Source organism: Ambystoma mexicanum, chromosome 5p (assembly GCF_040938575.1).
Source record: "Ambystoma mexicanum isolate Mex_15411 chromosome 5p, UKY_AmexF1_1, whole genome shotgun sequence".
In the NCBI taxonomy this organism is placed as follows: domain Eukaryota; kingdom Metazoa; phylum Chordata; class Amphibia; order Caudata; family Ambystomatidae; genus Ambystoma; species Ambystoma mexicanum.
The window spans coordinates 355,409,272-355,433,492 of record NC_090930.1 but is presented as its reverse complement, the minus strand read 5'-3'; the positions used below and the strand labels follow the sequence as shown (position 1 = coordinate 355,433,492).

The following is a 24,221-nucleotide window of genomic DNA, read 5'->3' as shown; positions in this document are numbered from 1 at the left end:
TGCACCCCTTGATTTTGTGTTATAACTTAAATGTATTTCCTGAGATATTGCATGGATTGGAAACAACTGCTTTATCTGAGAGTGTAGAAATTGGTTAATTATAAAATATTATTTTGCAAAAGGCGTTGTCCCTGCCTACTTGTGTAATAATACACTATGGACTTGGTTTACTATGGACTTGGTTTAACATGCATGTCGTGTTTGGTGCAATGAACATTTTTAATGTTGCATAGGGAACAAGTCATGTATGGAAGCCAAACCTTGTACCCTTTGGTATGGAAACACATGGAGGCACCAAAACCAGACTCGTTCATACATTTTAAGCAGAGGTGTCTTTGTGTTTTGAAGGAGAGAAACATCACTTTAGAAAATGTAGTCACTAATCCAAGACTGGATCCATACATGTAATTAAAGAGGTACATATACATTGTATGTTGATCTTAGTTTAAGCATGTATTGTCTGCTTGACTGCTTGGCCCTCCTTTAAATAAAGAAGATAAGCATTGTTTAGTGTATATGTACATGATTTATAGATGATGAATTTTAGTCTTTTTATTTTTGTACATTTTTCTTTTAAGGATCCTATATATTGACGTCAAATGTGTGACATTCCTTTTTTGTCATCCTGGGGTGTCAGACCTCCTGTGGGCATGTAGTACCCTAATGTTGATGAATTGTATATTTTAGGTCAGTGTGTCCATTCATGATAAACAATGTTGATGAAATTGATGTAAAGTACATATGACCAGTAGGGGTTTGTGGGCAAAATAGAATCTATAGGACATTTGTGTTGGTTTTCAAACAATAGTACACCTATATACAATACCCACATAAATACTATTGAAATTCTGTTCTATTTTAAGTAAGCACTTTTTTCACTTTGCACTTTTTGTTATTTATGTAGCACTTTATCTCAACTTTGCACAAGAGACGATTTGTCAACAATAGTAATGTTTGTTTTATGGACTTAATGAGTATTAATGATAATACATTGTTTAAATTTATGGTTATGTTAATGCATGTGTACTGAGAGATTTGTAGGAGTAAAACTATCAACTTATAAGGTTAGGCATTTGATAGGAGTGTAGCACTGGATTTTTTATCCCATCGCAAGTAATTGTACTGACTGAGGTGCGTTTGAGGGATTTGAGGGCAGGGCCTCCTACTCTGTGTTCTTTGTATTATATGTTTTATATAATGGCCAAAATAAAATAAAATGCAAATTAGTTTTATCAGATGGTATGCAATAGTAGCACCCTGCCAGCTTTGGGGAAGACCACCACATGCATTGAAGAGCTCATTGAAAAACGTTGTTACATAAAGCACCCAGATGTTCTGCTTCTCCTTAAATATATCTGCAGGGATGAAGTCAGGGCCTTGCGCTTTGTATGTTTTCTGTGATAGGACTGCTGCCTCAACCTCCAAAGTTGAAAATGGCATATGATATGATATGTCATTTCTAACGCGCCTGTACACAAGTGTTTTTAGGCATGACAAGACAAAGGAGCGAGAACAGAAAGAGGCCAGTCTTACTAGGCCTTGTGCCATTCAGATTGTGCAAGTGCGACAATGCAAGTGCAGGGGGATGGCAGAGGGGGAGCACTGTGGGTGGGTGCAATCAGGGCAGCATTACTCTGAGTAAGTGCAGCAAGGGTGGCACAGCTCTGGGTAAGTGCAAGGAGGCAGAAGGCTTCAGAGGTTACAGTTACAGCCCCTAAGTGTGTGATAGGCCCATAGGCAGTGCAGGGGAGACTGATCATGGAGGAGCCTGGTAACCAATGAGACTGTGAGGGTAGCCAGGCAACCAGTCAGCACAGCAGACAGGTAGGTCATCAGGGGAGGGAGAGAGCTAAGGTAAGCTCAGAGCCATCTCAAAGTCATCTAAAACAAGCGCAAGAGTACCTTTACTTGTTAAATGGTTGGCCTCTTCTACCTCGCTTTGTACAAGGAACTGAAGTGGGAATGCTACGCATCTGATGTAATCTGATTAATAGTGTCACATAGCATGCCATTCTGGGAGTTATAAACTAGCTTCCAGAAGTTTCTCTTATCGTTTGATTGGGCTGCCTTTTCCTGGCTAATTCATTATTTATATAACTGTGCCTGGTCACTGACTCACTATGATCTACTCATGTTGATTTCACTGCTTCAATGAAAACCTTCTTTTCTGCACAACATTCTGTATCGTATCCATTGGTGTGATTTGCTGTGTGCATGGTATAATGATGTTTGGCATCTTTTAATGTAAGTAGAGGTTTTACACCTTGGACACCTTGTTATAAAATCTAATAGGATCTTGGGATTGCAAGGGCTTTGCCTATTCAGTTGGAATTGGTATAAGATCATGGTATAAAGTTGGAATTGTATATGACTTATTTAATTTGAACCAGGATTAACAGAGTTTGGGGGTACCCCCCACATTTCGTTTTCTTCTTGCATTAATAGATCTAACTCTGGGGATGCTTCTAGTTGGATGTTAAAATTACCGGCACATATTATTATATCTTCCAGATTCCTGTAAGCAAGTAAGCCATTTTCTAGCAATTGTGGGTTGGTCAGGTCTATGATGAATATTGATAATGAAATATCTGAGGTTACCTGAGAGAAACATCCTTATAGCTTGCATATCAAGATGTGCTGTGTCAGCAATAATACATCTGGCTCAAAGAGTTTAACCCAAAAAAGCAAACCCTCCCTTTGGCCTGTCGCTAGGATCTGTAGGAACTTTTGTTGTCACAGTATTAAATACCTTGAATACTGGGAAATGTACTTTTCATGATATCTCAAAAAAAGCATAGCAGTCTGGGTCATCTATTTTACTGTGAAAGACGTGATATAGGAATTGTAGCAGGTAAGGGCATCTGTTGTCAGATATGAACTGTGCACTCAGGTTGTACTTGGGGCTTTGGGTTGGCAGGACTTATGTTTAGGCATTTGTTAGGTGAAATTAGGCGGACTAACCCAAACTCCACCCTAGTGCTTGGGGTTTGGAATGGGGGTATTGTTGAGGTTGAATATGCGGGCCCAAATTTGGTAAGTTTCAAAACTCAACATGAAATAAATACTTTGCTAAACGCTCATGAGCCATGGTTATTTTAGCTGATTTATTATACCCACCACTTCATTCAGCACTTTGTGGGGTTGGATATCTGTCGAGTACACATTCAACGAAGCTGATCTTGTGGATATACATAAACACACTCTTTATTAAATTACCACATATCTCTCCTCTAGGGTCTGTGATTATGTTAAAAGGCATGTGTTGCCTCATACATTCCATAGTCACATTCATCAAATCAACACATTTATCTTGGGAGTCCTCATGTACATTGCATAATCCTTCACCGACTGCGCTACACCAACATCACATCGACATAATACAGTGATACTGATATATGCGATACAGTGCCATGGCCATTGGCATGTTCGTTGGTTGACATCATAGTCAACTGTAGTTCAGCTAGTGCGGTTCCTGAGCATTAAAATACAGGAGAAGGAGAAAGTCTGTGATTTTTGTTGTTTGATAATGTAATCACCCTTTTTATGTCACAGACCCCTCTAGAAATAAAAATTAAGGGTTTAACCTACTGTATACACACCCATAACCAGTACCATCCACTTTCGTTCTGCATTCTACATCCACGTTAACCTGACCTACCTTGCAACGCAGCATCTTCCTGCAATAGTATACACATCTTCCTTGACATGGAGTTAAAACAGCAATGGAATTACTGTTGAACGCAATTTGCTTTCAGTTTGCATGCTCCTCGTCAGCCAGCTGTATCTCCTTGATGAGAGCTATGTCAGCTCTGGTCTGTTTGGAATGTTAACATGCTTGCTTTCTGTTAATCAGTGTTTTGAATTTGTTCACATTGTAAGATGTGAAAATAAGTTTATGAGTGGTCATAGTTCCTAATGTCTCTCATGGAACTTCCTCATCCTGTTAATATATTTACAACTAATCTAACATAAAGTTGTAGATAAGTAAAATAAAGTAAATATAGTCAATATTCCTACTTTAGCATTTAGATGCCTGTGCACATTAAGTTGTCTTTTCCATTTCAATCCACCTGGCACAGGACTATGACAGTTATCTACCTATGTCACGTCCATCAATACTGGGGAATTCTGCACTAATGACATTAGTAAAATACTGATGTGCTATGTCCCCAGGATTAAAAGACCACCATGGTCCCACAGCCACCACGCTATCAAGGTGGTAGTGAGACTCAATATCCACAAAGGGACCACACGTATTTTAAGATGCTATAACCTCTGTGGTGTACACATTCCCCAACCTCGATATTAGTCCACATCATCATTCAGATTTTCCCACATGGTCTTGAACAACACCCAACTCTGTGCCCAATCCAGACAACTGTGCCGCCTTTCCCCCAGATTGTAAATGGGCAGCACTCATACCTTTTGCAAGAATATAACTAAAGTGTTCACCTAAACGCGTGCGCTTCCATGCTCCAGCAGGCTCTGCATATCCCCTTAAAGTGGGAAAAATACATGTATGCACAAATCCAAACACCCACCCAAGATAAATGATATAGTAGACACTGGACTTGAGAGGGAATCCACGACCAAAAGACAGAACAGTGAAAACAAGTTTAGTGACATGAGCTCAAGCATTCCTCTGACAGACATTCATTGTGCATGGAACCCTTCTACAATGTAATTGAGGGAGCATGAGTCATCAGCACCAGCACAATGAAAATGCGTATTCAAGTCTTGCTAGACATTTTATCCTACACTGTTTACACGGCTGTCCTAGCACTAGCATTTCAAGGTAGCCCCTGCTAATGCCTGGTTAGCAAACATCATGCTACACAAATCATCACATGTCCCCTTGATTCTGACGGATAGCACTGCCATACATCTACGCCATACTGCTCCCATCACGTGTGTTGTCCGCGCTTCACTTCCTCAGCCGAGACAAACCCAGATAAACACTTCAGTAGCACAATCAGATACTCTATGTTTAGTCAACCTATTGCACACACACTCTTGGCCTGCTTTCCAGAAGCAAGCGCGGCTGCAATGACCAACGGTGGCTGATATCATGTGTCTCACTGGGCATCAGCCTTGACCCTCTCCCCTTGTGTCCGCCACCTATACTCAGCCTGCCCTATAAGTCGTGACTCACTACTAACTACAGAATCCAGGGGCAGAATGCAATCGCTGTGCCCTGTCTGTCTCTCAAGCAGGACAGCTGGAGAGAAACCACAGAAGCATTCTGCAGAGGCTGGTTCAAGTCACAGCATCTTGGGGCTTTCCTCTCAGCTAAAGCACTGCTGGGAACCATGTTGCTGCACTGGAATTGATTAGCGCTTAAGTGCAGACAGTAAGCAGACTCCTCTATGCACATGGACATGGCTAGTGCACAACAGCAGATACTCTTCAGAGTAAGGCAGCAAATGTGCCCAGCAATGGCCATAATGCAAAATCTGCATGTATGTGCTTGCTTCCTGTACACTGTTGATGTGTTGAATCCATTATCCTGGTCTAAAAGGATGAATTTAGAGACCATCCTGGAGTCATCTGATGATCATTGGTCTACATTAGAAGTCATTCCCATTTCATCAGGCATCATCACACTGTTAAAGTCATCAGCAAATGTCTCAGAATGGTGGATGATGATTTGGGGATGAGTTTAGGATGATTTGCAGATTATGCCAACATCATCCCTATTGTAGAAAACGCTTTGTTTCTGATGATTTTAGTAGGACTTGCTGATTACTTTAAGAGCATCAACATGTTTGTTCTTGATGATTTGGGGATGACTTAATGGTTATTTCAGAGCATCACAGAATTTTTAGGATTATTTGCAGACCAATACTGATTGTGGATTGTGAGCACTGTCTGGCCAGAGAATCAGAAGCTATCTGAGCTTCCCCTACCTTTCAGAAGCACTACTCTGTGCCACACAAGTTGCCAAGTATCACGGCTACCCTAGATCATTGCTCATCCACATTATCCACTCGAATGTTTAAATTGTTGACCTTGATTGACAAATCTCAGCCTTGATAAAGACCCCCAAGTGGTCGAAACACGTGTCGGAACCCAAGTAACATTAAAGACACTATGCAAAATACAAGTGGTCGTGACTTTTTGAAACAGAAACATGACAAACGCAATTGAAGTCTTCTACATTATGTAAATTTTATGTACAGCGCCTACTTCGTAAAAATCCCCAACCCCTCTAATACTGATTGTCATTCAGTTTTTGCTTTGTTGCACTTGTGTTGAATGATTTAATAATGTTTTGCTAAGCACACCTTTTTGTTATTCTTTTTAATTGCATGTAAAAAAGCATAAAATGGATATTATTTTCATTGGAAAATTCAATGTAGAAATGTTAAAGCATTCAACAGGAATCAAACGTAAAAAAACATACATGCGACACATATAGGTTTTTTCAGTAATAAGTGACTGACACATATGTAGGGAAATCATTTTAATTAGTTCATGCATCCTGCCAAAAAAATCCATGTGTTTCACGGCACATTTGTATCGCCTGCCATGCAGGCAATCATTAACTAAGCCAAGTGTGTCCTCTATTCTGCTGCTAACCACAAGCAAAGAACTTCAAGTGAAACGGACTTGCCAAAGTAAAAGACAACCACCAGAACAAGTACGCAAGAAGAAATTGTCCACACAATATATCTTGATAAAAAATATCGTCTTTACATAAATGTTTCGATATAAATGAATCTTTACATTACAGGTGAGTACTTTATTTCACATGCACATACCACACTATGTATAGGAGCCTACATAGGGTCTCCAGAATGTGTGCACTTAATGGGCGGTCCACCCGGTCTGCTAAGTAACAATCCTCAATGTGGCAAGGGTAAAGCTTGAGACTATGTTGGCCCAATGTGGAAGGCAGATGACTAAACATAGCATGTGCGCCCTGGGAGTAAATCGTTTGCCATCCCAGTCAAAAGCAGGCACCCAGCAACATCACAATCCTGAATGAGGCAAGGGTATTGCTTAAGACTTTGTTGGGCCAAAGTGGAAGCCAGACTCGTAAACATAGCATGCATCCCCTGGGTGTGACCCCTTTGCCATACCAGTCAAAAGCAGGCACCCAGCAAACCCGCAATCCTCAATGAGGCAAGAGTAAAGTTTGAGACTAGGTTGGGCCAAAGTGGAAGTCAGAAGCCTAAACATAGCAGACAAACAATCCCCAATGAGGCAAGGGTAAAGCTTGAGACTATGTTGGGCAAAAGTGGACGCCAGACGCCTAAACATGGCATGCACCCCCTGGGTGAGAATACTTTGCTATCACAGTTTTAAGCAAGTACTCACCATCCTCAATGGGGCAAATAGGTAAAGCTTGAGACTTGAGTGAAAAATCCCATCTGCCTTTTGCTTCAAATAAAAACAGACATGAAAAAAAATCTGCTGCATGCATTACAAACCAGAGAGTTTTTCAATGCACACTAAAATAAAGCAAGAGCTGGAATATCGCACTAACCTGATGTTGCCTGGAAACAAAAAAAGGAGATTTTGGTAAAGGGAGGTATTATCTTGCTTTCATGTTAACGTTATTTTTTTTTTATTGTGAAATAGTCAACAAACATGACATTTACAGCTCACATTATTGACAGATTAAAACACAAAATAAGAATAAAATTCCTATCACATATATCAACAACAAAATTGTTCTCATACCACTTCTTGTGCCCTGTATATACAGTTGCCCACTTCAAAATACCAACGTACAATAAACACGTGCCGCGGACAAACATTCAGAACATGATTGAAAACTGCCAAAGCAACGGCATATGTTCATTCTCACAGGAGGGGGGAAAGTCGTTGCACCCATGCACTCCCAATCCCCAACTTCAAGAATGGCCTTGAATCCCTGGGGGCTGCGTGAATACCTGCTTCACAATGTGCTGGGTCTGCCCTGCCCTGTCTGCCAGCTCTGCAACCGCGGGTAGCACGAAAGCTCAGCCGCCCGACGTACAAAAGCAGCTCGCGTGCCTCATGAATCAAGAGGCCCTCAAGACCACCAACCTGTGCACGGTGACACCTGAAGCCGCGTGCACGGTGACAGCCTGAAGCTGCATTCAGCCCCTCGAGCCTTAGCTCATTCTGGCCCCAGCCCACGCTCAAGTCTTGCTCATTCAACATTACAGCTGGGAACTCGGAATGATAAAACAAGCTGCATGCCCATCCGAAAGAAGCCCGAAACAAACTAACTCCCACCAGAAACGCTGTGGGTGGGCCCCAAAAGTAAGAACCCTAAGCACAATATCATAAACATACCGAAAACACACACAAACTATGTTACAATCTAAATTATTTATTAAAAATGCTTTACATTTTTTCTGACAATTAGTACGTTCACATCATTTCACCATTCACTAAAATGGCTGGTGCTTTTATGTCCCGTCTGCGTCTTGCTTTCTGTTGTGCCACATTGCATAGATCTCAACTCACATGCTTTTGGCGGGTGTCACCTGCCTTGTAAAGAGCTGATTCACCTGCCAAGACTCCTGCATGCCCATTCATTTCAATGGGCTCTCAACTCCCAAAATCGGGTGTTTTCACCTGCCTTTGCGACAAAAATGGTTGAGAGCTATAACATTGACTAGCAACGTGCAACTATTTTGACCAAACCGGCCGAGCTCGTAAGGCCCCCTGTCTGCTCCCTGTCTGCTATCTGGGTGCATTCGCACATCATGGCTTAATTCTCCAAGAGTACTTGCTCACTGTTGGGATATATGTCCTGTGTCTGATGCCCTGGCCTTTTAATTGATGCCCTGCATTATTGTGTGTTAGCTGCCTTGTAACCTGAGTTGGGCTCCTCAAATATGCCATTTTATATTAATTGACACACCACATTATTGTGTGTTAGCCGCCATGTAACATGGGATGGGCTCCTCAAATGTGCCATTTTAATTGATGCCCTGCATTATTGTCTGTTAGCCGCCCTGTAACATGTGGTGGGCCCCTCACATGTGCCTTTCGAATTTGACGCCCTGCATTGTTGTGTGTTAGCCGCCATGTAACATGGGGTGGGCTCCTCAAATGTGCCTTTTTAATTAATGCCCTTCATTATTGTGTGTTAGCCGCCCTATACAATGGGGTTAGCTCCTCAAATGTGCCCATCTTTGTGACTCCCTCAGTTCACTTGACTGAACATGACTTGTAACTATTCGCAACCACCACATGTATGTCTGTTTTATAAGCACTTCTGTAACCAATTAAGCTTTCTGTAACAGTGCCATGATGCCCTAGGACTGTTTGTGCACTTTATAAATGCAAACAAATAAAAACGATATATATAAAACCGGACTTCCATAAATAGCTCCAATTGAAATCAAATCTATTTAAAACAGACCAAATAACCAAGAAACCCCAATGAATGAATAAATGAAAGAATGAAGAACAAATAAAGAATAAAGAACAAAAAATAAAAGTAATAAAGTCAACACAGAGCCGAATCTCCAGCTATTGAGATTTTCTCATATTAGCTAGACCTTAATACCAATCAAGTTTAGATCTCTTAACAGAAAAACTACCTCAGCAGTAAGAACAATCTCATTTCCTGAGGAAAGTCTTGCCAAAACATAGAGGTGCCCAGAAATCTTATATCATGCAGAAATCTTTGGAATATTTTCACTCTAATGGTCCAAGTACCTTCACATTCTGATAGAAGAAGGTGGGCTGTTTGTCTTGCCCCGTCTCACATTTATCACAAATGTCTGATGGAAATCTTTCAGACTCTCTAATATGTCTACTTTCCAGAGTCTGTAGAGGTTTTAATATGAATCTTAAGAAATAGACTCTCAATCCTGGATTGGTTGACTTCTTTAAATAGGTTGGAAGAGAAGATCTTGGTTTGTCTCTTTTTGTCCAAGAAGACAACGTTTTTGGCTACTCTCATTTTGTGTATCGTCCATATCCAATCCATCCGCTTAACATACTCTTTTGTTTTCATAGGGTTTTGGATTAAGACATCAACTGAACTATCTGATAACTCCAGTGTTTCATTGCACTTTGAATCTAACATATTTAGCAGGCAGTTATTTTTACTCTTCATCGGAGATGCCACCTCCTCATACATTGATGACTTTGAGGGTATCAGAATAAATCTATAAAGAGAGAGCCACTTCCATTCCACCTTTGACAACAGTGAAGTGAGATCCAAATCATATCTTACACAAGGCATCGGTATAGAGTTGGGAACAGCCAACACTCTTCTCCAAATTCTCCCTTCGAGTTTGTCCCATTCTAAACTTAATGACTGTAGATTACATTCCATACCAAAAGTTATAGAGGGAGTAACCTTCCCAACATAAAAATGTAATCTTGGTACCAAAGAGAATCTGCAATATTGAAAATATATTTTCTTCATAAATTTGTCTCAATAGTTGAGTGAAGGTGGAGAGTCACATCTTTACCTATGGGGATAACTCGATTGTTCATTTGCCAAGTATATGATTTAGTTATTCTTAAGGATGTTAGAAAATAATGGGTTGATTATTAAGTTATGTTCCATAGCATACTTTGCCAGAGCTGTCAGTAGATGTTGCAAACCGACTTGAGTGTGGTCTAGGGCCACAATATCGTCGGCATATACCAACCAATCAATTTTCTTAATCCCAATTTTCCCTAAGCCATTGCGAAAAATCTGAGAGGAACATAATAATCAATAAAGAAGCCAATAAACAGCCCAGACATCCTCTTCTTTCTATATTGATTTATTGAGATAGGGAGCCCGCTTTTGACATTCTCACTCTTAATGCTGAATCTTGATGAAGATGTGTATGTATAGTTAACAAGTGATCGGGTAAACCCCAATTTTTCAATTTACACCAAAGTTTATTCCTATCAATAGTGTCAAAAGCCTGAGAGAGGTCCACCCAGGCTCCGAATGATGGCGTACCAGCCTTTAGTCCTGAGTCTATAGTAATACATCCCAGTATTAAGGTGTTTAAAGAGGTGGACACTCCTCATCTAAAACCAGTCTGTTGCTTGGGAAATATACCTTTAGTGTGTGCCCATTTTTCTAGTTCATTTAAGATTAAACCAGAAAATCTTTTCCCATCTGCATCTAATAACGATATTGGGCCATAATTCATAGCCGCCAACTGATCATCTTTTTTATATATCGGGATTATTATGGAATTTCTCCACGACTCTGCTATTGTTTATGTAGATATGGTATTATCGAACAGGATTTTAAGATCCCTGCCCATACTGGTGGATTGTTCTTCAAAATTGAATTGGACAGGCCATTTGGACCAGCTGCCTTAGAGATAGAAGATTTCTTTATCAGCGACTCAATATCTTCAGTTGTAAAGTCTAGTAACCATTCAGAGTGAAGTTCATCTGAGGGATCTTGATTCTCTATGGGGGCATATACCTTAGAAAAGTAATTGACCCAACCTTTGTCTTCGATAACCACGGCTTGCAGAGAACTTGTATGGTTATTCATTGAATCAAAAATGGACCAGAAGTTCCTTGAATTTTTCAGGGTGACAACTTTAACAATCTCCTCTCCATCTCTCTGCCGCACCAGGAACCTATGTGATCTTACCCAAATTCTATATCGATTATTTAAACATTTTATTTGAACTTCCAACTCTCATGAATTTTTTATTACTTTTTGAAGCCTTGATTTTTCTGTTCTTATTGCCTGTTTTTTTTTGTTAATTTGGCCTTGTAGTTGTATTCGCTTGTAATTTCTATTCGATTTGATGTTCCCCTTTATTGGTCTATTAAGATCCCACAGGAAATCAATAAAGGAGGTAGGTTTGCCAAATCCCATTAAATGCTGATCAGTTATATCTTTTATGGTGATTTCCAATTTATTTACCAGACTTTGTCCTCCACTTTCAAACCTCACTACTCGATTGCAGGCTGTATTAACAAACAATTCTTGTGTGTTGCAATGTTTAAGGATTTCTCCTTATTTAAGAACCACTTCCAACATTGCATGATCATTAACATTTCCCTCTGCAAGTTTAAGACTAATACAATTGTCAAACACTTTCTTCGATACAAAAATGTAATCAATTGTAGAGAATGATTTCTCTCTTCTCCAAGACAAAGCACCGGGGATATCTCCCCAAACATTACCATTCAGCATTCTTAGATTGCATTCTGGTATAAAGTCACACCGTATATGACCATTGCTAGATTTACATATGTTCAATGAAACCCTGATTTAGTTGTAATACATTGCATATTCAAATCACCCATTATTATCATCTCATCTGAGGGGAATTGACATGAGTAATGTTAATGTTATTTGGTCTTGTAGCGCACACTCCTGCCACTTGCATGGTCTCTTGGTGCTCTGGCGGACCTTATAAGGAAAGAGGGCTGGGGGAGGGTATTGTTAGTAGAATGTAGTGGGAAAAGCACAAGTGCTTTAATGTGCTGTTGGTAGTTTCAGTTCAGTGACACCGGTCACTGTGTTCTGGTTTGCGGTCTTTGGTGTTAGTTGATGTGTGTGGGCATGTATGCATTTTGTGGATGGTGTGCTTTCATGCTAAGTGTGTGTAGTTCCCAGTGGTCTGTGAGGGTCTAGTGTTTTGTTGCATTAGAGGTATGTAGTATAAAGGTATGTGTTTTAGGGTAAGAGGAATGTTTGAGAGTTTTTAGTGGTTTTGCGAACATGCATAGTTTCCGAACACATAATGTATTAGGTACATGCGCTTAGGTTAAAAAGCATACGTCATTCCGAAAAGCAGCTATGCACAAGTATGGTCCTGTGTGTTTTGGCATGTCCATACATGTACCCCAGCTTTGATTTTCAGTGCTGCTTTGCATCATGCTCGGGGGAAAACAAAAAAAAACAAGTCCCAGAAAGCACAGCAAAGAACATATATGGATGACCATGTCATGGTGAAACCTAACGCTCTTAGTGTGCATGTATTGTTGGACCAGATAAGAGTGGCAATGTAAGTGAGAATTCTCCAGAATGGCTAATTTCCCTTACCCACTGAGTCCCTCAGCAGCTTTGCTAGATTTCTATGATTTATTTTTTTCACCTGGTAAGACTTTGAGCCTTTTTTCCCACTCTTATGTGTGTTTTGCTGTGTGTGTTTAACCTTTTCATGTGTTCATAGACTGTTGAGCCTCACCTACTCCATAGGCATCATCTTTTTACTGTGTGTTACACAGCATCTTCAGTGCAGTGACACAGGGTTGTCTTTTTGGCTTCCCAACTCCGACTCCATTTTCTGAGATTGACTACTGTCTCCCAGAACATGTTAAGTTGCCACTGACTTTATTAGTCTCTTTAAAAACTCACAGACCCAGTACAAACTATCTTAAATAGAGTTTTGGAAAGGGCAAATACTTATCCCTTTATGTCTATTTCTCTTAGAGCATTGTTTCGCTCCCTTTTCATTAAGACTTGGCTGGTGGCAGTGGTAACTACCCTATTCTTTCTACCGCGGTTATCTTAAATAGCCCTGGTATTGTTTTAGGCAATCTTGGTAGCCTCAAACTTTAACCCTCTAGACCATATACGTTTTTATACGGTTCCAGCTGGGTTTATTCGCCATTTCTTTTTGTAAAACTCTTTTTTGTGTTTTGCTCTGCACGCCAAACCAGGTTTGGTTCCTTTGTTCACCGTCTTTCCACGGGCTTCTGCACAGAAGCCCTCCTTAGGTGCCTGTATGTCTCAGGGGGACAAGATGTGAGGGAGGGGTTTAGGACTCCCTGCACATGGTCTCCTTGGAGACCCATGTCGCACTCTGATCTGATTAGTTGTGGTGACTGTCCCGGCGGGATAGCCACCCTGCTGTGTGATTTACAGCTAGACTGTGTGAATGGGGGAAAACTACATAAAAAGCAGTTCTCTTGGGCTGGAAAGGCAGAGTCGCCATTGGAACAAAAGAACCAAAGAGGAGCTGACAGAAGGGGACCCCTGCAACGACTGAACCACCGGGTGAAGCCCTGCTGCAGGTCCAAATCTTCATACTCCAATCACAGGGAAGATCTTCAAGGAATCTTCTCCCCTTGAGCTGGTGGGAACAACAGTTTACCTAATTGCTCGCCAGGTCTCCCTTCTCTGGTCGAATTTGCTGTACAGAGCTGCAGTGAACCGGATAGCCAGGAGGAACGGACCCTGCTAGCATTTTAAGAGTGCACCTTTTATTTGTTGCTTTGCTCTACTGCTGGTTTCTTCCCTGAGCAGTGCAGGACCCTCCAGTCTTCCTACTTTCTGTCAGTCCGACATTTGCTTCAGGAACCGTGAGCCTGCAGGATCTGCCAGGAACGTCCGCCTCAGCTACAGCCTTCTTCACCATTTAAGGAACTGTTGTCCGTTTCGTTCAGACACGGTGAAAGGGTGTGAAACCTTTTGCCAATCCGAGGGCTTGTCCTTCTCCATTCTTTAAACTAACTTTTCTGCCGACCAACTTCGTCTTGAACTCTTGGCAAAGACTTAACCACAAACTACCCTGAACTGTGTGATCTTGAGCAAAGACTTTGGTCCATTGACTTTGGACCAGGTCCCCTTGAATTTGATTTCTTCACTGTAGTTCCTTTTTCTAGATTGCCCTGCTTACTTACTTGTTGGTGTTGTTTAATTCTTGCCTAACTTTGTCTTTCCCTCCCTTTTAAATTGCTGGAGTGCTATTTTGCTCACACTTCATTTTGAGCCTAACTTGTCCAGAATCTATTGGGTGTTTTGTAGTGTATTAAGAGTGTGATTTTTCAACTGCTTTAATGTAGTGAAATGTTTTACAACTGATATGTAAATAAATGTATATTCTTTTACTCAGAAACTTTGAGTCAGTGTTTGTTTGACTCATAGTAATTGCTGTCCTTTGTGTAACTATTGGTACTGTTCACTTACTCTTGAGATACGTCTGGCTGCTCAGCCATCACTACCACTTTACTGGGTAGTACAGTCTTGTACCAAAGGTGAATTTGTACTGTCACTTGTAGTCCTAATTGTGTGTGGTGTTCCCAAAGGGTAATGCATATAATTCTGCCTAAGAGGCAACGTCTAGCTTTTTATTGTTTTTTCCAGTCTGGGGCTATGAGGATATAATAGTCCACAGGTAGAAAGAGAACAGCTGAGCGCAAATAGAGATAAAAGAATAAGCATATTTATAGGATATGCTGAGTCTTTCATCTATGTCTGCCTGAATACCAGGTAGTACCCAAACTAATGATTTACAATTGATATGGTAAATTAAGCCAAATTCTACCACTACCATTTGATTGATTGTAACCGATCAGTTTGTAATCACTACCAAACATGGAGAGCAGGGCTTGCAGGGTTGTCCCCTGCTGCCCATGTTTGGTAGTGATGGCCATTGGGATAGCGGGAATGCCCCCTGCTTCTGGAGGTTTGGAAAAAAGTGCCCCCTGCGGCATGGGTTCCGACCCACGTAGGAGGGGCGGATCGGACGCTGCAGGGTCCGAAGATGAGCATACCTCAGAAAGGTAAGTAGGTGGTGGGTGGGGGAGTTTATTTGGGGTGGTGGGCGGGTTAAGTCTGGCACGATTTGGCCATGGCAAAATTGTCTTCTTGGCCAAATTGACCATGGTCAACCCACGTCTTTCTTTTATATTGCGGCTGTCTCTACCAGGAAGACAAGAAAGGTGACTGCAATTGTGGCAGCAGGGTTTCGGCACAAGCACATTTAAAGCAACTTGTATCAACCAGAGGTCATTTTATTTCCTTTAAAGCGTGCAGAGTTGAGTGAAACTGTGTGTGAGGAGTGTTTTGTGTAGCTTGTAGGCTTATTTAGTCAGTATATGGGACTGATATATCTGTTTGGATGGGCTCCACATGCAGTTTGTTCACTTCCTCTCTTGCTAAAGTTAATAAATGAATGGCGGCGGGTCCTTGTGGAGTTTTGGAGTTACAGTGATAATTTGGAGATGTGGATCAATGTAAGGCATTCGTTTTAGGCAGACAAAGGGCGTGCTTACTCTGGGTACTGAGAGGTCGGTCTTGTTGCTTTGTGCAGCAATGGGGATCTCGTGCCTTTTCCCCACCTGATGCTGATTGGATGCACAATAAAGGGTAACAACTAGAAGCAGATGTAAACGCACGCTCAGCAGGAATGTTTAACTGCAATCCGAACCCTGATTATTTTCAGGTCAGCAAAACAGCCTTTTTTGTTGCTAAGTAGCATCCTGCTCATCGCTCATAAAAGGACTTCACCAATACAGAGCGGCCCCTTTACAGTAGAAAAGGGTTCTGGGTTGGAGTTATCAGCCCTTCATCGAAGAAGGGAGTAGTTGGTGAAGGAGGAGTGACAGTTGGGTGAGAAGGTGGCGCAGTTGGGCAGGGTGGTTGGGTGGTAAGAAGTGGAGGACTGGTGCAGATGGGTAGCAAGAGGAGCAGTTTGTGGTGAAGGGGCCAGTATTGGGGCAGAATAGGCATGAGCACCTGAGTGACAAGGGGGTATTTGGAGAAGGGAGTGGGGATAGTTGGTGAGGTAATAAGGTGGGGCTTTGGGGCAGGTGAGGGAGAAGGCCATTGGGGAGGAGAGGAGTGGGGGAAATTGAGGGAGAAGGGGCAGTTTGTAGAGGGTGTGTGGCAATTGAGAGAGAGAGAAGGGGATATGATGGGACAATTGAGGGAGAAGGGGAAGTTGGGGGAGAAGGGGATGGGTCAGTATAAGGGATAGGGGAGGGAAAGGGATTGGAGGGAAGTTGCTTGATAGAAAGGGGCAGTTTGGAGAAGATGGGATGGTCACCTAGTTGAGAATGGGGTACTTGGAGTAGAAGGGACAGGGCAGCCAGGGAAGAAAGACAGATTTTGTGGGAGATCGGGCACTTGGGTATGGAGGGGCAGTTGAGCGAGAGAAGGTGGTGGAAGGGAGTTCAGAGATGTTTGAGGGAGATGAGGTGAGGGGCAGCTAGTGATGAAGGGGGCTAGGGGCAGTTGAGGGAGGAGGGGAAATTGATGGTGAGGTGGCAGGACAGTTAAGGGAGATGGTGAAATTGAGGAGGAGGGTTGTGGCAGTTGAGGGAAAAGTGGCAATTGGGGAGGAGGGTTGAGGCAGAAGGGAAAATTGAGGCAGAGGGATGGGGCAGTTTAGGCAGAAATGGAAAATGGGGGAGGAGGGTTTGGGCAGTTGAGGGAGAAGGGGGCAATTGGGGAGGAAGGCTTGGGCAGTTGATGGAGAAGGGTCACTTGGAGAGGAAGTGTGGGATGGCAATTGAGAGAGAGGGGGCAATTGGTCATGGGGGGCAATTGAGGGAGAAGGGGATGTGGGAGCCAATTGAGGGAGAAGGGGAAGGGGGCTGTTTGGGGAGAAGAGAGGTGGGAGTAGTTGAGGGAAAAGGGGTCGTTTAGGAAAGAATGGCTGGGTGAGAAGCAGATAGGTGATGTTGGGGGAGAAGGGAGCTGGGGGTAGAGGGGGAGAAGGGAGGTGGGGGAATTAGAGGGAGTGAGGGGCAGTTGTGAGAGAAGGGGACACTTAGAGGAGAAAGATGGGGCAGCTGGGGAAGAAAGACCACTGTTGGGGGGTAAGGGGGTGGAGAGGTGTTTCAGGTAGAAGTGGGTTGGGGTGAAGGTGTTGAGTGGCAGTTGTAGAATAATAATGCTATTTATATGGTGCTTTTGCCAAAGCGCTTTACATGGTACATATTTACATACAATATCACCCAACCGAAGTTGGTACTCGAAAGGGTAGGTCTGACTTGCTGGGAATCAGACCTGCTGATCACACAAAGTTTGCAGCAGTGAGTGCTCAACCCACTGAGCTAACTTACTGGGGCTGTTGATGGAGAGAAGGGGTGGGGGCTGTTGGCAGAGAGAAGGGGTGGGAGCAATTGAGGGAAATAATGGGGTGGGGCAATTGAGGGAGAACACAGCCGCTGTAAGATGTCTTTGCAGCAAGCATTAAATCAGTTTGCTCCCTTAAGTGCTCGGCTACTAGGATTTCATCCCAGATTGTCATGGTTACAGTGCAGACGCTTACCCACAAGATCACATAAGTGTCATCAAAGCACACATCTCATGTTTGGATTTTGTTTTTCTTGGAATATTTCATTATACACTGCTGGGTTTAAAAGGTGTACATAGTTATTGGACATTCTCCTCTCTCAGGCTATTTTTCCAGTGTTGATTTACTTTTTTAAAATGTTCATTCATATACTAGGACTAGGACTGGCTGCATTGTCATTGCATACATGCTGTGGGGCTGCCTGCTTTCTGCAGTTTTTTATTACCTAAAATATGTGACCCTGCCTGCACTGTGTCATTACTTAAGTCTGTGGGCGTGGAGGTAATGTGTCACTGCCCAAAGGCTGTGGGTCTGGCTGCACTATCATTTCCTTGGGCATGGGTACATTTTAAACCATTGAATCAGGGTCTACAGCAAGGACATCTCATTAATGTTACGCCACCACGATATAAGCACCCTTCCCTGACTAGCCTACTGAGTCTAGTCCACCCTGTCCTCGCACGCTTGACCCTCACCCCTGGATCCCCGGACACTTGCCCTCTTGGGCTCCCTATAGCACTTGCCCAGCCCCTGGGCACCCCTCCCTCCTGCAGTTCCCCTTCCTCCCTCTCCCTCAACCCATCCTTCCCCCCTGCACTTCCTCTTACTGCACTTGCAAAATCCGAATGTCACAAGTCCTTGTAGGACCTTTTTATTTGTTTTCCCATCTGCCCCCTCCCCCCAACCTCTTACCTTGTGGAACCTGGAAACACATTTTGCTGAATAGGTGACTTACACATGCTCAATAAATACATTTAAAAAATAAAGATACAAATGTAGCTCACTTGACCTTTAAAGTGCACCAGACAAAAGAGCATTGGCCTTTCAATACAGTAATCAACAGAAAAATAACCTGAAAGGACATTTGTCATTAAATACCAAATATAAAAGGTGCTCACCTTTTTAACCCAGCAGTATGTAGTGAAATATTCCCTAGAAAACAAAATCCCAATGTGAGCATGTGCTTTGATAATCATTGTATGCGTCTTGTGGGTAAGTGTCTGCACTGGAAACATGACAACCTGAGTGAAATCCTGGTAGCCAAATCCTTGAGCAAGCTTTGTTGAGCTCCCTCATTGTGCTCCCTCATTGATAACACCAGGGAAATTGCAGCTTGCAATTGGCATTAGGAAATGTAATCACCATTATAATGTATGCGCCACGTAGATGCCACTCCAACTGAAATCCTTTGTTACAATGAATTCATCCATCCCGCTCCTTATATATTGTGTGATCAAATATGTCCACCAGGGATGAACATCACCAAATGAAACTGCTTGTGCCCCCAATTACGCTTTTTATGCTGACCGTCTTGCATTAGAAAATATTAAACTACACCGCAGCAATACATTGTTAAATGCAGGTGTATTTTTACCAGCTGCAAGCCAGGGGGTCACCATACATAATTTGTTTTCAACTTCAATCATATCCAAGCAGTTTCTTTGCTTCCATGAGATATGTATGAATCTTATTTTTCTACTAGCATTTCTGTAGCTGAATCAGAGTTGGCAATGAATAGATTTGCAGTGTGACGATAGCGCTTTGAAGTAGCTTGTGGGGGAATCTGGAGTTAACAATCTGTACATTGTTTTAACACACAGGCGTGTATATGATTATGCTGCACTGTAAGAGCAAAAAACGTGTTCCAGAATAGCCATTTGTCATATTGGTGTCTACATGGATTGTGCTACTAGAAGCACTCAACAGCAGATTTTGTAAATAAAAGTGACATATTAGGAAGGGCATATGTACTTGCAGCAGATGCATATTTTATTTCAATTTTATTTTGTATTTATAGCAGCCTGCAAACCCCTGAGGCATCTAGGGGCTAGTTACAATGGGTATGGTGTGACAAGATGTTATCAGGTGAAATGGGCAAGTACATTTTCAGCAGAGGGATGAAAAGTCTTAGTCGGTAGGTTACTAGCAGATTATACGTGCAGCGCCACGGTGATAGGTCATGAGCAGGTGAGTTATGGGCAAGTTATGTGTGCAGCACAACGCTGAGGCAGACAAAGTCGGTTAAGGTATAGGCAAGTTGTGGGAAACGATTGAGTAGGAGCAGAGTCTGGTAAAGCCTCACCTCATGGTACGAGGGGCTACATCAGGAGTGCATGAAGCATAACAATAAACTATGGAGTAACAGCAAAGTCTGAGGGATACATCAGGAGTGCCTGAAGCATAGTAAGACACTATTGAGTAACAGCAAAGTCTGGAGGATACATCAGGAGTGCCTGAATCATAGTAGGAAACATTTGAGTAACAGCACAGTCTGGAGCCTACATCAGGAGAGAATGAAGCATAATAAGAAACATTTCAGTAACCGCACAATCTGCCAAGGATTCACCACATGGTGCCGGGGCTACGATAGGTGTGCAAGAGGCATAGTGAGAAACATTAGTATAAATGCGTAGGTGGGGAAAGGTAGGATGCCGAGGCTTTGCAACAGTGTTGCTGGTGTAAGAACTGCCAAGAACGTATTTGAAAAGATAATAATGACAGTGATTCCAATGCCGCTCATATTGCAATGGGGACACGGCGAGTCATTCAGGTGCTGAATATTTAGGACAAATCTCAAGTTACTAAACCAATATAGGATACTAGCTTCACTCACAAATAGGGACACTTCAGGCAGGAACATGTCCATAGTAAGCCCAGTATAAATTAATGGTCTTGGGTAGAGACTAGTTTCACAAAAGTAATTGGAGAATACTTAATTTACCTTTTTTTTTCTTTTAGGTAATAATTTAAATCATGGCACTCTTTAATTTTAATGTGCTTTTCTTTGATTGTGACAATTCTCTGTATATTAGAAAGGATGGGGAAATTGAGCCATAGCCAATTCCTGGTGAAGTTAATTGTAAATGGCTGGTAGAGGATATTGATGAAAGTCGAAGAGAAATACGTGAAGAAAAGGATTTATCTGCAGTAGTGCTTTTCCAATCAGTAGGTAAGCAAAGTATATATGTTGTTCCCTCTATTGATGTTTGGGGGAGGAGGGTACATCTAACATGCCTACAGTGAGGCATCCCCTTTTTCAAACATATAGATGAGTGCTGCACAATGCCCACCATTCTTTCACAGCCTCTGTACATCCTCTAGGGTAAATCTGATGTATAGATGGCCTACATGTTTCTGACAAGTTTGTTGTTCATATGTGATGGCCAGAGTCTAGGTGCCTTTAACTGTTATTTTGTTTAATTGTAGAACAGATGCAAGCAACACAAAGATGCAATCAGTTGGCAATACATCATTTGCAGGCATTGTTGGCGGCTCTGACCAGGACGATTCATTCCCGGAATCAGCAAGTCATTGCAGATGGAAACTAGGTCATCCGCACAACAAAAGGTGATACTTTTTTCTACTCCATTATAATATGTTTCTATTCCTTTATGACATGTTTATATTCCTTAATGTATTGTCTCTACAATCAAATCTTAATTTGATATGAATTAAGCGGCATTATTCTGCAAAGATTATGGCCAGGCCCATTGTTTCATTTACAATTTGAAAAGTAAAACATTACCTAGATATTTGCAGCATAGTTGTAGGCCTGGCTGTATTTTAAATGTTTGCAGACACTCAATATTTTCTGCCTCTACTCTCCTGCTATTCACCAGCAACCACTCCATATACAATCTATGTATCCTAGCAGTGGAACATTGTTCTTCTACAGTAAATAACTCATAGTGTTCCATGGTGGCCAAAGTACAAGTCTAGAAAGCAGCTGAACGGGTCTGTGATTCATTAAGTAAACATGTCATGATTGTGCTATATTTCCAGGCTTATATGCAACAACTGGTTAAGGATGCCAATGGCCCCACCAGATTTAGACATATAATTTTACCAAAGCAAGAGCTCTACAAACTTTTGGAGGTGGCTAAATCTGCTTGAGATGGGACAAGCTTCCTTTTGAATGGTGTCAGTGAGCTTCTGTTTTCCCCAAATGAGTTTGCTTCTGCTAAATTAGTAATGACAGCCAGAGCTGGGAATGTCCTTTATGTAGAAAACGTTGATGCTTTACACAGTGAGTCATTGAAGAGTCTCATTCTTTTTCCAAAGCTAATGCTTAATCATCACATTGACGTATTAGTTGTATTGGGTTTGAAAACTGTACAAGAAAATTGAGTAGACCCATGAATGAGAAATACCAGTATCAAGCAAATACAGCCTAATCCATCAAGTGTGATGCATTGCTGAATATCTAAGCATTCAAATGTCTGCTAATGAAATCAAGTAGTTACAGACATCAGACCCAAATTGGAAAAAAAAAACGTGTGCATTTTGGAATGGATTGCAAAATTTTAATAAAAGGATGTCAATCCTGGTAATAACACATAGTAGGAGTTAACATGTGTTTACCTTTTTTTACGTATTCAACCAAAATCATAACCAAGTTTTCCTTTATTTATATTTCACAACTGTATTGACGGATACCAAAAGTTTATTTTTTTTTAAAGTCACAAATGGAGTTTCTTTTTTTAAACCTTAAAGACATTGTTCCATAGGTCGCACTGATTGTGCTGCCAAAGCCACTCTATCTGCCCATCATAACCAAACCATTCCCAATTTGAAAACTATCTTTAACTTACTTAATTTTGAGAGTACATTTTCCACATTGAATGGACACCATACATACATGATGGCCATTCCGAGAGATGTATGAGTATGAATTTGCTACTGTGTCAACACATTCTATTTTAGACTAATTAGTTATTTATTTCTAATGGATTTTAAAACCTGACCCTTATAATATTTTATTACATATTGGCCATTGCTGGTTTCCAAGCAGAAAATAGGTAAGTGTGTACTCTCTTTTATGGTGCTGTACATTTAAATTGTTAGTCCATCAGAATATTTGACGAATCAGTGATGCATGGTTTTCAGGCAGGAGGCGTTGGGTCACCCATGTAAGCTGGGTTCGCTTTGGCAAGTCTGGCGGTCATGTTTTTCCAGACCGTTTGGTTATGTTAATTAGCAAAGGGTTTAAAATACTATTTCCCCATTTCTTTGTATGCTTTGTGTTTGTAACTGTGTGATAGTTTCTATGTACAAATCAAACAGTTGTATCTGCACAATTTATCAATCTTGTTCCTGCATAATTGCCCATTCTCCCTTCCCCAACAACTCACTGTATTAACCTCTTTGACCACTAAAGACCATGAATCTTCTGCATGCAGCCACAGAAAACCATCATTCATTTTCAGATCAAATCTATCTTTTAAGTCTGTTTGACATTTTAACATTTGTTAATCCTGTATTTATTCTACAATAAGGAATTTAACATGCCTATTCAGATATCTATTTATATTCATATATCCTTTCTTTTTTGTAGACTTTTTGAGATCTATCTTCAAGGCCAACAGTTGGCCTACTATGGACTGCAGAGTGATGAGATGGAAGCATGCCACTACAATCTGCAATGCCCGAAAAGGCCTAAAGAAGACTCTGCATTTTTAAATGCAGAATGGTTGATTTTTATTTGTATTTTTGCAAACTGTCATTTATTCTTATAGAATGCTGCTATGACATTAAACAGCATTTGTTAAATAAAACAATGTTGAGCACTTTCTGAGCCTTTGTTTGATTGAAGGCATCTTATAGCCACAGCAATACTATATTATAATTCAGCAATTTATACCTGCAGTACTTTACTATCATAATATAAACTAATTACACCACAATTCAAGCAATGTTACTAATTGACAACGTAATGTACAACAATGTCCATCTTTAACAGATTGCCCCAAAGTTACTTATTACTGTGGTGAAACCATACATTTATATATTGAGTGTTTATAAAACCAGACAGGAGTATTGCTGTTTCAGTCATTTACTGTGGAGCTCATGTGTGTGGAGATAACATGCTGCGTGAAACTGATGCTGCAAGTGTCATTGTCCGTAGAACTATATAGTTGGTCTGGTACATTTTTAGCATTTGCCAACTTGTAAATTGTATGTTTTTGTGCTATTGGGTATTGTCTGTGATTTCTGGTGGGGTCAGCAAGTGCTTTCCTGAGTGAGCTGGATGGTCAAACTGATTGTTAGCTGCTCATAGCGATATTGGGGTGAAGTGCCTGTCAGCAGTCTGTCATGCAGGCAGACATTTAACAGATTCTATCCAGCTCGTAGAAAGTGTGTATTTTAGTGCAGTGCTTTGTGCTTGTGGGAGTTTATTGGGTGTGATGCCATGTTAACTAGAGTGAAATGAGGGAGTTTACCGGTTGGTTTGTGAAATTGTGGGGTGAATTTGTGGTTGTGTAC

The 24,221-nt window shown here is 41.5% G+C and overlaps 1 long non-coding RNA gene across 1 annotated transcript in view; it reads left to right on the top strand.

The window, feature by feature from the left end:
* LOC138480952 (uncharacterized) overlaps window positions 1-23,454 on the top strand; it is a 503,521-nt gene extending 480,067 nt beyond the window's left edge. Inside the window, exons 3-5 of the long non-coding RNA XR_011274168.1 lie at window positions 20,771-20,907; window positions 21,165-21,305; window positions 23,293-23,454. This is a non-coding gene — a long non-coding RNA (uncharacterized lncRNA). The remainder of the gene's footprint in view (window positions 1-20,770; window positions 20,908-21,164; window positions 21,306-23,292) is intronic.
* Window positions 23,455-24,221: the final 767 nt, after the last annotated feature.